Source organism: Gorilla gorilla, chromosome 9, assembly GCF_029281585.2.
Source record: "Gorilla gorilla gorilla isolate KB3781 chromosome 9, NHGRI_mGorGor1-v2.1_pri, whole genome shotgun sequence".
Lineage (NCBI taxonomy): Eukaryota > Metazoa > Chordata > Mammalia > Primates > Hominidae > Gorilla > Gorilla gorilla.
The window spans coordinates 48,181,240-48,195,092 of NC_073233.2; the positions used below are offsets into that span (position 1 = coordinate 48,181,240).

General features: G+C 33.3%; 1 long non-coding RNA gene across 1 annotated transcript in view; it reads right to left on the reverse strand.

The window, feature by feature from the left end:
- Positions 1–1,128: 1,128 nt before the first annotated feature.
- Positions 1,129–13,853, reverse strand: part of LOC129525459 (uncharacterized) — a 68,550-nt gene continuing 55,825 nt past the window's right edge. Inside the window, exon 4 of the long non-coding RNA XR_010135383.1 lies at positions 1,129–3,443. This is a non-coding gene — a long non-coding RNA (uncharacterized lncRNA). The remainder of the gene's footprint in view (positions 3,444–13,853) is intronic.

Below are 13,853 nucleotides of genomic sequence, written 5' to 3' on the forward strand. Positions count from 1 at the left end.
ATGGATTGTTCTATTTAAGGTGACTGCCACTTGCGTTGGTAAGAGTGATGTTATTTACTTAGTTTATTGTTGCAAATGCTAATCTCTTCCAAAAACACTCTCACAGACATACCAGAAATATTGTTTTACCAGCTATCTGGGCATCCCTTAGCCCCGTCAAACTGATATATACCATTAACCATCATAATATCCAACATATGTGTTTGAATGTTTAACTACTTATTTGCTCTCTTCAAGTTCATATATTAAAATCCTGACCCCGAGTGCTTCAGAATGTGACTGAATATGGAGACAGGGCTTTTAAAGAGACAATTAGGGTAAAGTGAGATAATACGGTAGACCCCACTCAATATGATTGATACTTATAAGAAGAAAGATTATGACACACACAGAGACTGAGAGGGGACACTGTGAAGATACAGGGAGATGGCAGCTGTCTATAGGCCCAGGAGAAAGGCCTCAGAAGAAACCAAACCTGCTGACACCTTGATTTTGAACTCTAGTCTCCAGAACTGTAAAAAAATAAATTTCTGTCATCTAACTCACCCAGGCTGTGGTATTTTGTTGTGGCAACCTTAGCAAACTAATACAGGAGCTATTGTGTATTACTTTACTATATCTTCAGATAGTTCCAGAGAACCCAGAAAACTGGATTTTAGGTAAAAACTTCTGATTTTTAAATCTCAGAAGCTAAATCAAATTTATTTAAAACAATTGCAAGATAAAACTCTCTATGTAAAATAGAACAGGGTTAATTTATGTTGTGCATATGGGGGTCCTAGCACATAATGATTATTTAACAAATGTTAGTATATCTTGGCTTCTCAGGCAATAGTAAAATTTTGTAGCAGTTTTGAAAATACAGTCACTTATCTTGGAAAACTTCTCTGGAGTCTTAGGAATATAAACCATTTAGACGGACTTTGCTATCTTCCATTTCTGTCCTTTCAATTTAGAGCTGACATAAAAAACACTCAAGAGGACTGAGTCTGGAAAATGTGAGAAGAAAGTTAATTTTGGCAAATTTCTGAGAAATGAAAAGACGTATCAACAAGAAATTTCATTTCTAAGAGGTACAGCAATCTTGTTTCCTATTGACGAGCACTATCATGGAGACCATGGCAAGACTGGGTTGTTGTGTCTTTTATTGGAGATCTCAGTGAACACGTCAGAAAGACAGAAAGTTACAAAGGCAGACTCCCAGTTGTCAGTTTGCCAAAACTCAGACAAACTACGGGAAGAGTCACTGAGAGATTCTCATTTTCTTCTAAAATTAAAGTATGGATTTAGAAGGTGATGTAGGAAAAGCACAAAAGACAACACAGGAATCTCAGGACAAGCTTAGTCGAAGGTCTTTTTGCCTTTGGAAAAAAACAAAACAAAACAAAAGAGGGTAGCAACTAAAAGAGTAATTCAACATCAGAATCTCTCTTTATTACCACCATGTTGTATTCATTAAGGCTGAGTTTCCCTCCTGGCTTGGGTTCACCATTGCCATAGACAAGGGAAAAAGTTATATTTCCTGTTGCAGTGGAATATTTTTATAGTGTGACCCTAAGAGTTTTTAACTGCAATTCCAAATTAAAAAATATATATTTATTTTTACTTTACTATTCAACACACACATATACATTGTCAATCAAAATAACAGACAAAGAGAGGCTGTCTAAAAATAAGATGCCTATTTGGGAATAGAGCATTGCGAAAGAAATATACATGCCGTAGTAAACTACATGCATATTCAGGGAAGTAAAGGAAGACAAAAGGTTTTACAGAAAAAAATGAGAAAAATTACCTAATCATTTTGAAAAACTTCTCCACTGCTTCAAAGATTAAAACAAAGGTGACACCAGTCCAAGTTTGGCCATGCAGCTGCTGAGCGGATGTCCTTGCAGAAATATTTTTTGTATAAGGTTGTGACAGACTTTGTGCAAGGTTGTGGTTTCATTATAAAGTGTACAAGCATGAGAACCTTCTCTTTATAGCCTTCCCCAGCTCTATGTGTCAGACTTTTCTTAAAATTAGTGGCTCCATTTGGATTCTGATGACTTTCACATTTCCCCCTTTTGATCAAGATCTTTCTCTGAAAGTATCACTGATAAATTACACTATAGTTAAGACTTGTTGTCCCTTGACACCAGAATGTACCTGTCCCAGTTGCTGGTCTCATTCCACATTGGGGAGAAGGATGAGCAAGTAGCAGTCAGTGTCAACATTCTTTTAGCCATATTTGAGCAACAACAGAGGTTTAAAAGGAGGGGCTCTCATGCTAAGTCCACTCAGAGTTCATTAGTAAGTTCAATTTTGTCTGTTCCATGGTCTTTTGATACCAGCTTAAAGTGTAGGGTCAGTATTATTTTGTTAGAAGTTGAACTTCTGCAAAAATTTAATTAGTAACAGATATAAAGCTTAAACAAGGAAAATACAAAGTAATATTAATAATAATGTGACAATTCCAGTTTAGGTAATGGTTTTGAGCCATAAACCTTGACTTTAAGATCACCAATTGCATGAATCAAATAAGCATAGGGAATTAGATGAAGGATTTTGTAAGCATGTAGCTTGTTTGCTTATTTTGTATATATGAGGGTCAACTTTTCCCAGAGAAATTTATCTAGATCGGCATGTAGTACTAGCAATAGCACATATATATTTTTTTAATTCAACCAATGGGTACTGAAGGATTTATTAGGTTACCTTCTGTTAAGTTACCAGCAGAAGCTATTGATTATGAAATTTCAATTAATCATTATCTTGTCAAGTACAAAAGGTAGCAAGTGGGGTAAGATTCTTACTATGATCTGGAGTCTTGTTTCTGTGTCTTGAGAAAAGCTTTTTACACTGTGAAAACATTAACTTCTCCTAGTTTGTAGTTTGAGTGTTTCTGGTCATGACATCAGGCAGCTTAGTGAACATTTTATGTGGTCCATACATCAGATACAGGGTTTGTCTCTTGAAATTCATCTAGTTTCAACTCTATATTGCTTTTTATAGGAACAGAGTAGCTTTTTTTTGTTTGAGTTACAGAGTTGTAGCCAAATATTGGAGAAAATTAGGAAAATTCAGAAATTGATTCAGTCAGAGAATAAGAACAAAAAAACAATGCACAGGTGTATTACAGTTTTTCTTTGGAAATATAACTTTTTCTTTCCACATTGATCTTATAGGAATCTCAGATTTAAAACTTCTTGAAGCCCGGCAAGGTGGCTCATACCTGTAATCCCAGCACTTTGGGCGGCCGAGGTGGGCAGATCACGAGGTCAAGAGATTGAGGCCATCCTGGCCAACATGGTGCAAATCTGTCTCTACTAAAAATACAAAAATTAGCTGAGTGTGGTTGCATGCCTATAGTCCCAGCTACTCCGGAGGCTGAGGCAGGAGAATCCATTGAACCCAGGAGGCGGAGGTTGCAGTAAGCTGAGATCGTGCCACTGAAATCCAGCCTGGTGAGAGAGCAAGACTCTGTCTCAAAATAAATAAATAAATAAACAAACAAACAAACAAACAAAAACCTTTTAAGGCTAGGAACCCAAGAACCCAAACTAAGGCATACCTTAGATTTTTCTTAGCATCTAAAGGTTCTTGAGACTACCAGGAAGTGACAATTTTTACTTACTGTAAGGCTGCAAACTCCTAAAGCTGGACATTCTATGCACATTTTAAATGATGGCATTTTAGTCAAAGCCTTGGTAATATTTAATATAATCAATGTTTCTACTTGTATTCTGCTTACAAAGACAGAGTAGATTTTTATTAAACTTATGTAAATAAAAAATAAGAATATGCACAAACAGCTTCCAAATTTTGGATAAATCAAGTAGGGAGGAAAAGCAAATTTCTCCACTATTGTTCACAAAAGTATACTTTACCAGATTGTTTAAAACTATAGATAGCTTATAAAGCAAAATTTTCTTAAATCGTGAAAAGGAAACATTTAAGTAAATAACTAGCAATGTTTTAATTAAAAGTCATAAGACATTATCTTTGTCAACTACTTCATTTCATGTAATTAATTCATTTTTGCTTTAACTTGGTTAGCAGTTATATGAATGTATCTGGTTTTTACAATTAGAATTCTGAAAATTTTTATTTTGTCCATTTATTTTAAAGTTATCAGAAATCTGTGTTTAAGAGTACTAGTTAGAAAAAAGCAATTTTGGAATAGAGCTGATTGGAAATGCTTTTAGATAACTCAAAGCAATAACTGTGCATGGTGAAAGCTTGAAATAGCTTATGGTTAAAATCTGATGAAAGTTTTCAATTGACAAAGAAATTTACTAAATTTACTACATGTAGTATTTTAAGGTAACCAGATTCATGACTGACAGTGTCACATCAGGACCATCAGATTTAATAAATTCTATATAATCTTTAGAACATTAACATTAATGACATATCCATACAAACAGGACTGTAGAAAAGATTTAGCATAATTAAAATTATGATTGATAATATAGTAGACTTATGAATTTGTACAATTTTTAAAACATATTTAACAGCTATATACCCATAAATGTAACTGAAAGAGTTTATAGTATCACTTGTTATTTGACAATATCTCCTGCATAATTTAGCAAATAAGTCGAATCATTTAGCATCACTACAAGAGAAGAGAAACACTCTTTGACACATTAGAGGCACTTAACCAGAAAATTCCAAAGTTAATTTTAGCCCCAAAAGATTTAAGTTAGGATTTTGATTCTAGAGAAACCTGCCAAAGATTTCAAAAGATTCAAAACACTTGATCAAAACAAAATCACCTTTTGATAGAGCTGGAGGTCATTATTCTAAGTGAAGTAACACTAGAGTGGAAAACCATTGTATGTTCACACTTATATGTAGGGGCTAAGCTATGAGTACACAAAGGCATACCGAGTGATATAATGGACATTAGCCACTCAGAAGAGGAAGGGCCGGAGGGTGGCTAGATATAAAAAACAAACCATTAAGTGCAATGTACACTAGTTTGGTGATGGGTACACTAGAATCTCAGAACTCACCACTATATTATTCATCCATGTAACAAAATACTACTCATACCCCCAAACTATTAAAACAAAATTAAAACAACAACAAAAAGGAAAAAAATGTAAAAAAAACCCCAAAATTATAGGTTGTGTAAAATAATATTTATTTACCAGAGTTATAGTCAAAATACTTCAAAAAGCAAAACAAAAAGTTATATGGATATAAAAACATTAAACCTTTAAAAGCTCAGTTTTCCTAACTAATAAAAAGCCTAATAAAGACAATATACAAAATTATCTTGATAAAACATGAAATTTTTTTTTTTAGGTCAGTTACCAAAAAGATAAAGAGGTAAAGAAAAACCTTCTGCAGCATGATTTCTTATTCTTATGAGATGCCTTCTTAAATTACCTGGAAGTCAAACCTAATGAAAATGGTACTTGAATTTAATCAGATACAAGAAAAATATGTACAGAATTGTGACTGTACACCATGTTATAGAGAAATACAGACAAGGGAAATATTACATTGAGCACGGAGTACATGACCTTTAGTAACAGCATGGGAAATTTCCTGGTTACATGAAACTATTCAGACATATCAAGAAAAGCCACGAATATAGAATCAAGTTATACTGGAGAAAAACATTCCATTTCTAGGCCTTTAAGATAAGCATTTCATTATCTGACCACAACAAAAGTTGGAACCAGAGAAAAATAGTTACAGGAGCTAATGAAAAGGTTGAAGAAGAGAGTTAGCACCCCAACCAAGCAAAAAGATACATGATTTCAAGAGAAGAAAAAGAAGACAATAATGTATAATTTGCAAATTACACGCAGTAAAGTAGAACAAAAGTTGAATTTCTGAGATACACGTGATAAATTTCAAAAAGAAACATTTCCAAATTAAAAATTAATACCTCGTGCAATATAACTAAAAGTAAATCAACACTTTAAGGAAACCTTGTTCTAACATTAGGTACCCATTTTTTTTTAGTTTGGTATTAATGTATTTTTAATATAAAAAATCTATCTTTAGAAAGACTACTATAAATAATCACCTTCTAATTCTAGCCAACTTGATCACACACATAACTCCTTTCATAAGTTTCTTTTTCATGAATCTTATTATGACTTACACAGACCATATATGGCATGCTTGGATTTCTCTTTTGTCCTATAGTTTCTCTTTCTTAAATAATCAGTTATTTTACTTTAGGAGACACAGTTACCATACAGGATTCTTTTTTATACAAAATTTTTCTCTTCATTTTAGCCTTTCTTACCAAAAATACATTTTCATATCTGTAACTTTCCCCACATCTCTCTCTCCTACTGTTTGGTTTCTTTCTCTGTTGCTTCTATTTCCTTCCTAAATTTATATTTTAAAGCAACCTTCAAATAACTTCTGAATAAGAAAAAGTTATACTTTTTTCAATAAATATCACATTTTTATATCTTAGTCATAATTTTTAAAAATTAAAAACATATCTCATTTTTTGACACACTTTATACAATTATATATTTATATATAGTTATATAAAAATTATATATATAAATTAGAATTTTTAACTCTTAGTAACTTTAAAATTTAGTGAAGACCTAGGAGGCAAGAAATATTGAATTGTCTGTAACATGTCAATATTTTATAGACAAGAAGCATTTTATAATTTTAGAAGCATACTTCCCTGTAACATAATTTGTTTTAATCTTATTTGGAAATAATCCAGCATTTAATGAATATCTATTATTTAATGTAACTTGAAGATTTCAAATTACATGAAACGTTTATTTATAAATGTTTATCTCATTTACATTTACCTAACTTATTTACTTTTAACAGTATTAGACAAAGCTGTTAATCATTTTACTTTCCTGGTTAACTATTTTTATAGCCTGTGAATATTAGCTGTTCACCTAAGTAAAAATTTTTACTTGATAACCCAGAAGATACAGCTATTTTCACTAAACTAATAATGTTAAATAGGTCTTACTTATCAAAAAATTACACAAAGATCATTCCATTTTAGGCTAGATGTATAGTTTTATAATCTTTGTCTCAAACCCTGACACCTTAAATATATAGCAGAGACACATATAAAGCTGTCTGAACAGTAAATCCAGGTAAAAATACATGCTGAGAATTCTGAAGACCTTTTTTAAAATTTTACCAATAATTTTAAAACCAGCTTATTTATTAACAATTTACTGGAGTCATGCAAACTAAAGGCATTTAGGTTAATTACTATATATTTTATCTTGTATACGAATATTCTTTTATCCTTACAATATTTTTGAACAACTATACCAGCTTTGACCATGTGGACATACCATATAAAATAATACATGAACATATACATATGTAAACCCATCTAAACATACATACACACACAAATAAAGACCTTATAGCTTTCACTTTTGAATTTTAGTCATAAGACAGTAAAACAAAACAAAACAAACAAAAACTCACTAGTTTATAACAGACACTTAGATCCAAATTATATTTCTGACAAAATTGAGACCTGTTTACATAGCTAAACTTTATTTGTCTTTACAGGTAATCTAATAAAGCCTGTAGACTAAAATTTTGGGTAAAGGTATTTCCATGGTAGTTTCATTTATTTAAGTAAAAAAAAATTCTTTTACCCTTTTTTGTAAATCAATTGAAAATAAGTTTAGGGTTAAATTTTTAAAATTTATGTTTAGCTAGGACTGGCTGAATTGTATAAGAAAAACAAAATCTCTAAGAAGCCTTACATTTATAACAAATCTGTCTTTTGTCGGCTGGTCTAGTTTGCTTGATTACCTAATGCACCTAGGTGAGAATTTTAGCAGTTTTTTTTTTTTTTCGCCTTTTCCTTTTAGCTTTTTATGGCAGAAAAAGTTAAAGTTTTTTGCTAGACAGAGATGTATTATTGTGCTAAGCTCAAGATTTTGACCAGAGAGCCTAACATTTATAAACAATTATCTAGTATTTTTTAGATTATTAATTTTTAAATTAAGAATTCCATCATTGTATACAATTGTTAGACAACTATGAATTTATATTTCTAAAAGGTGTCTAGGCTGTTGGTTACCACAGAGAGGTTGTGATTTCTAAGGCCATTAATTTGAAGGACTTTTAAGACTTTTTTTCCTTTTTAATCTTGGCTGGAATTCCATAAACAGTGAGTTTTTTTCTCAACACTAGTAGAAAAGTCAGCAGATTCAAAGTAGACAGAAAAAGAGAGAGACACAGAGAGAGAGAGAAACAGAAAAATTAGAAGACACCATATGTTCCCCCTACAGCTGCAGGTTTTTAAAATAATGACCATCTCTGAATGGTCATTGATAATATGAACAGTTCTGAATTATCCTTGATGTAATTTGTCTGTCAGTTTAAAAATACGCACAAGTATAGGCCATAATATGTAGCTGACTGGAGTTCAAGAAAATTTGGCACGCCTTAAGTTTAAGAATTTCATTTCATTTCTTATTAATCCCTTGGGAACAAAGAAAATCCTATAAATCCTGTCAGAAAATGTCAGAATTTAAGACCAGTGTTTTAGATGATAGCAACTACCCTAGTGGCTTTTATTTCAGCCATTCTGAATTCCCTTCCAGAATGTTTATTTTTGCTCTTGAAATATTTTTAGATAAAAGCAAGGGAATGCAGTCAACCCAAATAAAAATAAACTAAGATGAATGTGTTCAAAACAGTTTAACCTGGGCATGCAAATGAAACAAAATATTGAACTAGGCATGCAAAGCAGAGAAGACATATCTCACAGATAGAATGTAAATTCAGTATTAAAAAAGAATATTTAATCTAGAAAGACACTTCTTATCTTTATACTAAAAAGGACTTACTACCGGGAAAGATGAAAAGACTTTTATCATCCCAGGAGGTATATATAGTCCTTTATTAAGATGGCCTTTTCCAAACCAGAAACCAAGTAAAGTCAAAAAATCTCTACCAATAGGAGGGAGAATTGATCTGAGTTAAGACTCACTAGGGCAAAAAAAAAAAGCACGCTGTGAAAGTGGAGGGCTCAAGTGTGTACTACACACCAGTTCTGAGAATTGCTAATTCCTTCAGATAGTGAACTGAAGATCCTATTTCTGACATCATATATATCAACCTGAATAACAAACAGAAACACTCTCTAATAGAAAATAATGTCTATTTGGAAATACGGCATTGCAAAGGGACTACACATGCCATGGTAAACTATATATATTCGGGGAGGCAGAAAAGGCAAAGGTTTTTAAAGGAAAAACATAAGGAGAATAATGTAGTCGTTTTAAAATAATTATTCTTGGCCACAGGGATAATTAATAACAAGGATGGTGCTAGTCTGAAATTGGACAGGCCATTTCTAGGCAGATGTTCTTATAGAAGTATTTTTGTGTAAGGTTGTGACGGCCTTTATGCAAGGTTATGGTCTTTGTAGTGTTTTTTTGTTATCAGACATTCAAGGATGTAAACTCTCTCCTCATGGCCTTTCCTGACTCTAGTTTTTAGGACTTTGTCAAGATTAGTGACTCATTTCGATTCTGATCATTTTTCTCAACTTGTATACTACTAAAACCAATGTTTTATGAAACATTTCATGAAACGTTACAATATATGTAATATCCCATAGTATTTTCTATTCTTTTTCATTTTTCAAAAATACTGGTCATAGCCACCAAATTGATTTTAGGGCACTTTGAATGGGTTGTAACCCACAATTTAAAAATGTAAGACATTGAAAAACTGCTTTTAAAATTTTGGGTATTGAAAGGACCTAAGAACAGTAAATAGTCTGATAATTCAGTTTCAGACTGAGTTAGTTGGAATTTTGATCGTACATTTTGATGTTTGAAATGAAGATTTTAAAGGTGGAACAGCTTTGGATCATAAGGCCTAGTGTACATTTATTGAAATAGTAGCTAAACAGTCTGATAATTCAGTTTACTCTGTGCATACCCATAGAAGATAGTCTCATATCAGTATAATAGATGAACTAAATGTTAAGATTCATTGATTAATTATATGTTGAACTAATGTTAATAGTTAATAGTTAATGTAATAGATGAACTAGATGTTAAGATTCATTGATTAATTTATTCAATGAATATTTGTTGAGAGCATACCACATTCCTGACACTGTTCTAGATTGTTGTTCATTATGTATGTAGAAGTCATGTACAAAGATGTAATGTACATTATGTACACTAATGTACAACAACCTAGAACAGTGTCAGAAATGCACATTAAATTACATATGAATAAATCTTTATGTTATGGAACTTATTTGTTGTAAAGAAATGAATAATATCAAATAAGCCTATAATATAATGAAAAGTCATGTAAGTAATATGAATAAAAATCCAGCCACATGAGACAATGGAAAATGACTGATATGGTTTGTCTGTGTCCCCAACCAAATCTCATCTCGAATTGTAGCTCCCATAATTTTCATGTGTCATGTGAGGGACTCAGTGGGAGGTAATTGAATCATGGAGGTGGGTCTTTCCTATGCTGTTCTTGTGATCGTGAATAAGTCTCATGATATCTGATGGTTTCATAAAGGGGAGCTCCCCCGGACATACCCTCTTGCCTGCCATCATGTAAGACATGACTTTGCTTCTCATTCGCTTTCCACCATGATTGTGAGGCCACCCCAGCCATGTGGAACTGTGAGGCAATTAAACCCCTTTCCTTTATAAATTACCCAGTCTCAGGTATGTCTTTATTAGCAGTGTGAGAACAGGCTAGTACAACGACTAATAGAGACATTTGATTTTAGATAGGGTTGTCACAGAACAGTCAGGGATAAGGAAAAGGGATATATGAAGATCAGTCTAGTAAAGAATGTTGAGGCAAGAGGAACAACAATGCAAAACCTTTGATGCAATAATAAGTGTGGTGTATTTTAATATCAAGAAGAAGCCCAAAAGTCTAAATGGGTAAGAGAGGACATTGGAGACATACATAGGAGCCAGATGATATAGACCTTTTAAACAGGATGAATGGCTATTGCAGGATTTTGAGGAGAAGTGTGGCATAAACTATTATAAATTTTACAAAATTCATGCTGGCTGCTTTGAGGATGATTGAGTGAAGTGGGCAAACATGAAGGCCAGTGAGGCCACTTCAGAAGACTTCACACGGGTATTAGTGATAGATACAAGTGGCTTTTATTATGGTGGAAAATGCTTCAGGATATATTTTGAAGAGAAATCTGGCAGGCATTTCAGATTGTCTGGAATAGGGGTATAATAAGAAAATGAGAAAAGTTAAAAATGGCAGTAAGTTTCTTGGGTCAAGTAGTTGAGTACACAGTGATGCCTATCACTAAAATAAGGAAGACAGGGAGTGAGAAAAAATTGTAGTGAACAATGAAGAGCTCTGCCTTGGAAACGATATAGTTGAGAGGCAGATTACAATTGCAAGGGGCTGGTGAGTGGGAAGGCGTATATATAAGCTGGAAACATGGGAGATGTATACAGCTAGAACTATATGTTCAGCAGGTAGATGATATTTAAAAGCATACAATTAGATAAGTTCATCTCAGGGACTAGTGAGGATAAAGGAGAGATGAGTTCCAAGACTGGATCCTGGAACTGCTCCAGCATTTATTAATAAGGAAAATGAAGTGAGCCTAGCTAAAAATACTGAGAAGGAGGTGTGCATGATGCAGAAAAAAAGCCAGAATTCTGCGTTCCAGAAGTCAAGTGAAGGAAATGTTTCAAGAAGGACATTTATTTTGTAAAATGCTGTTGAGAAGTCAACAAGGACTAAGATTTGGCATTTGAGTTTGGCAAGATGGTGGTCTCTTGTGACAAGGGTAATTTCAGTGATGTTGTGTGGAGTAAAGCCTGAAGAGAGTGGATTCAAGAGAAAAGGTGAGATGAAAAGAAGAAAATTAGTGCAGTCTCTGCTTTTGAGAAGTTTTGCTATAACATGGAGCAGAGAAATCGTCAGATATTTGCAGATGCTTCATGAAACAATGGGTGTAGGCATTTTGTTTTGTCTTATTTTTTTGATGGAACATATTACAGTAGATTTTCATTCTGATGGACATAATTCAGTAGAAGAAGATAAACTGATGACAAACAAAGATATTAAATTTCAGAACCATGTTGTTACATTGATGACAATGTAAGAATCAGTGTGCAAATGTAAGAATTATTCCTAGGAATGTAGGGTTCATTCATTGTAACAGGAAGGAAGATAAATGCTTTGGTACAGATGAAGGATTATTGATAGATTTGTTGGTGGGCAAATTAGATAAGTTCACTTATAATTGCTTCTATTTTTTCAGCAAAATAAGACATAAGACTATCAGTCAACAGTCAGTAGAAAGTGAGAGGGTGAATTGGCTAGTAGATGAGTTCTCATCTGCAGCTTGTGGTAAAAAATTCAAAAACTAAAGAGCATGGCTATCTGTTTCCTCCAATTATGTTTAGTAACAGGAAAAGCATAGGTGAAGAGTTAGATTTTGACAGAGAAATACAATCAAAGTGGGGAAGGAGAAGGCAGATGAAAGAGGTAAAGTATGGGAGTTAAAACTGTGCATAAGGGAGTGGTTTTCATTATTAAGGTAAACTGGGGAATGAGAAGTGGAAGACCTGATGGAGTTCATGGCAAATAAAATAAATAGTAAGATCAATTAATTGGACCAAAGATGAGAGTGATTAATTGCCAGAGTGTGGGGGGCATAATAAATTAGTTGGAATCTTTATCATCCATTTTGATATTTAAAACTAAGATTTTAAAGGTGGTACAGCTACAGATCATAATAAAGTCTAGTGTACATTTATTGAAACAATAGCTAAAGAAGTGTAAGGAAAAATAGAGTTTGAGTTGAGACAATCAAGAACTGAGATACTAAACTGCTGAGTAAATCATATCTGTAAATGTTCAAATCATCAAGGACACAGTGACTCAGTACTAAAACCTCGAATGGTTAAAGAACATTTGAGAGGTCTGCATGTGACTCCATATAAAAGGATGACTAGATGGTATAATCTGAGGGAATGTACTTCAGAAGAGCTGTATTTCTCTCTAGAAGGAGAAGGAGAAGCTTTCTCAATATAGAAATATGATTTAAGGATACCTACCCCAAACCTAGGCCCCATGGTAAATAGGGTTTGGTAACATTATCTTCATCATCCTCATCATCCTCCTTATCATCATCGTTATCATAATCATCTTCAATACTATTACCGTTAGTGTTAGTAGTAGTATTGGTACTGGTGATAATACACACACACACACACACATACACATCTCAGATTTATCATATGTTAAATAAGGGTCTTCAAAATCTCTTTTAGGTCAAAATATGCTATGTTTTCATGAATCCATGATTCGACCTGAAGAAGAAGGAAAGAACTGGACATCCAGATGAGTACATTGATATCAAAGAAAAAAAGAGCTCCTTTCTTTATTCCATTTCCCTTCATGTCTCTACCTAGGACAGTATCTGAAAGTAGTAGACAATCAGTAGTACTTTTGGAAGAAAGGACAAAATACAGAAAGTCAGGACCGAAAGAGGAAAGGTTGCAGGTTAGGGGCTCAAGCCTGCTGTCATGTTTTTTGCCACAGCTCTAGTACACATATCCTGGTTACACTGAAGAAGGATTAAGCTCAGATCAGAGTGGGACACTTCCTTATCACGTAGTCTTCATATAGAGAAGGAAATTAAATTCTCCTGTCCTTAGAAAGCCCAAAGTTCCATAGCAGCTGTGTTTATATTTTTCTAGTTCCCTAGGGAAGCAAGCAGTAGAAGGGAAATGTGCTTCTGACTTAGAGTGATATGCAACTTTTTAATTTAGCCAGGACCACTCTCAAAGTTTCACCTGCTTCTGAGAAAGTTATCTCAGGCTTATATTTTCAGAAAGCTTTTTCTTTTT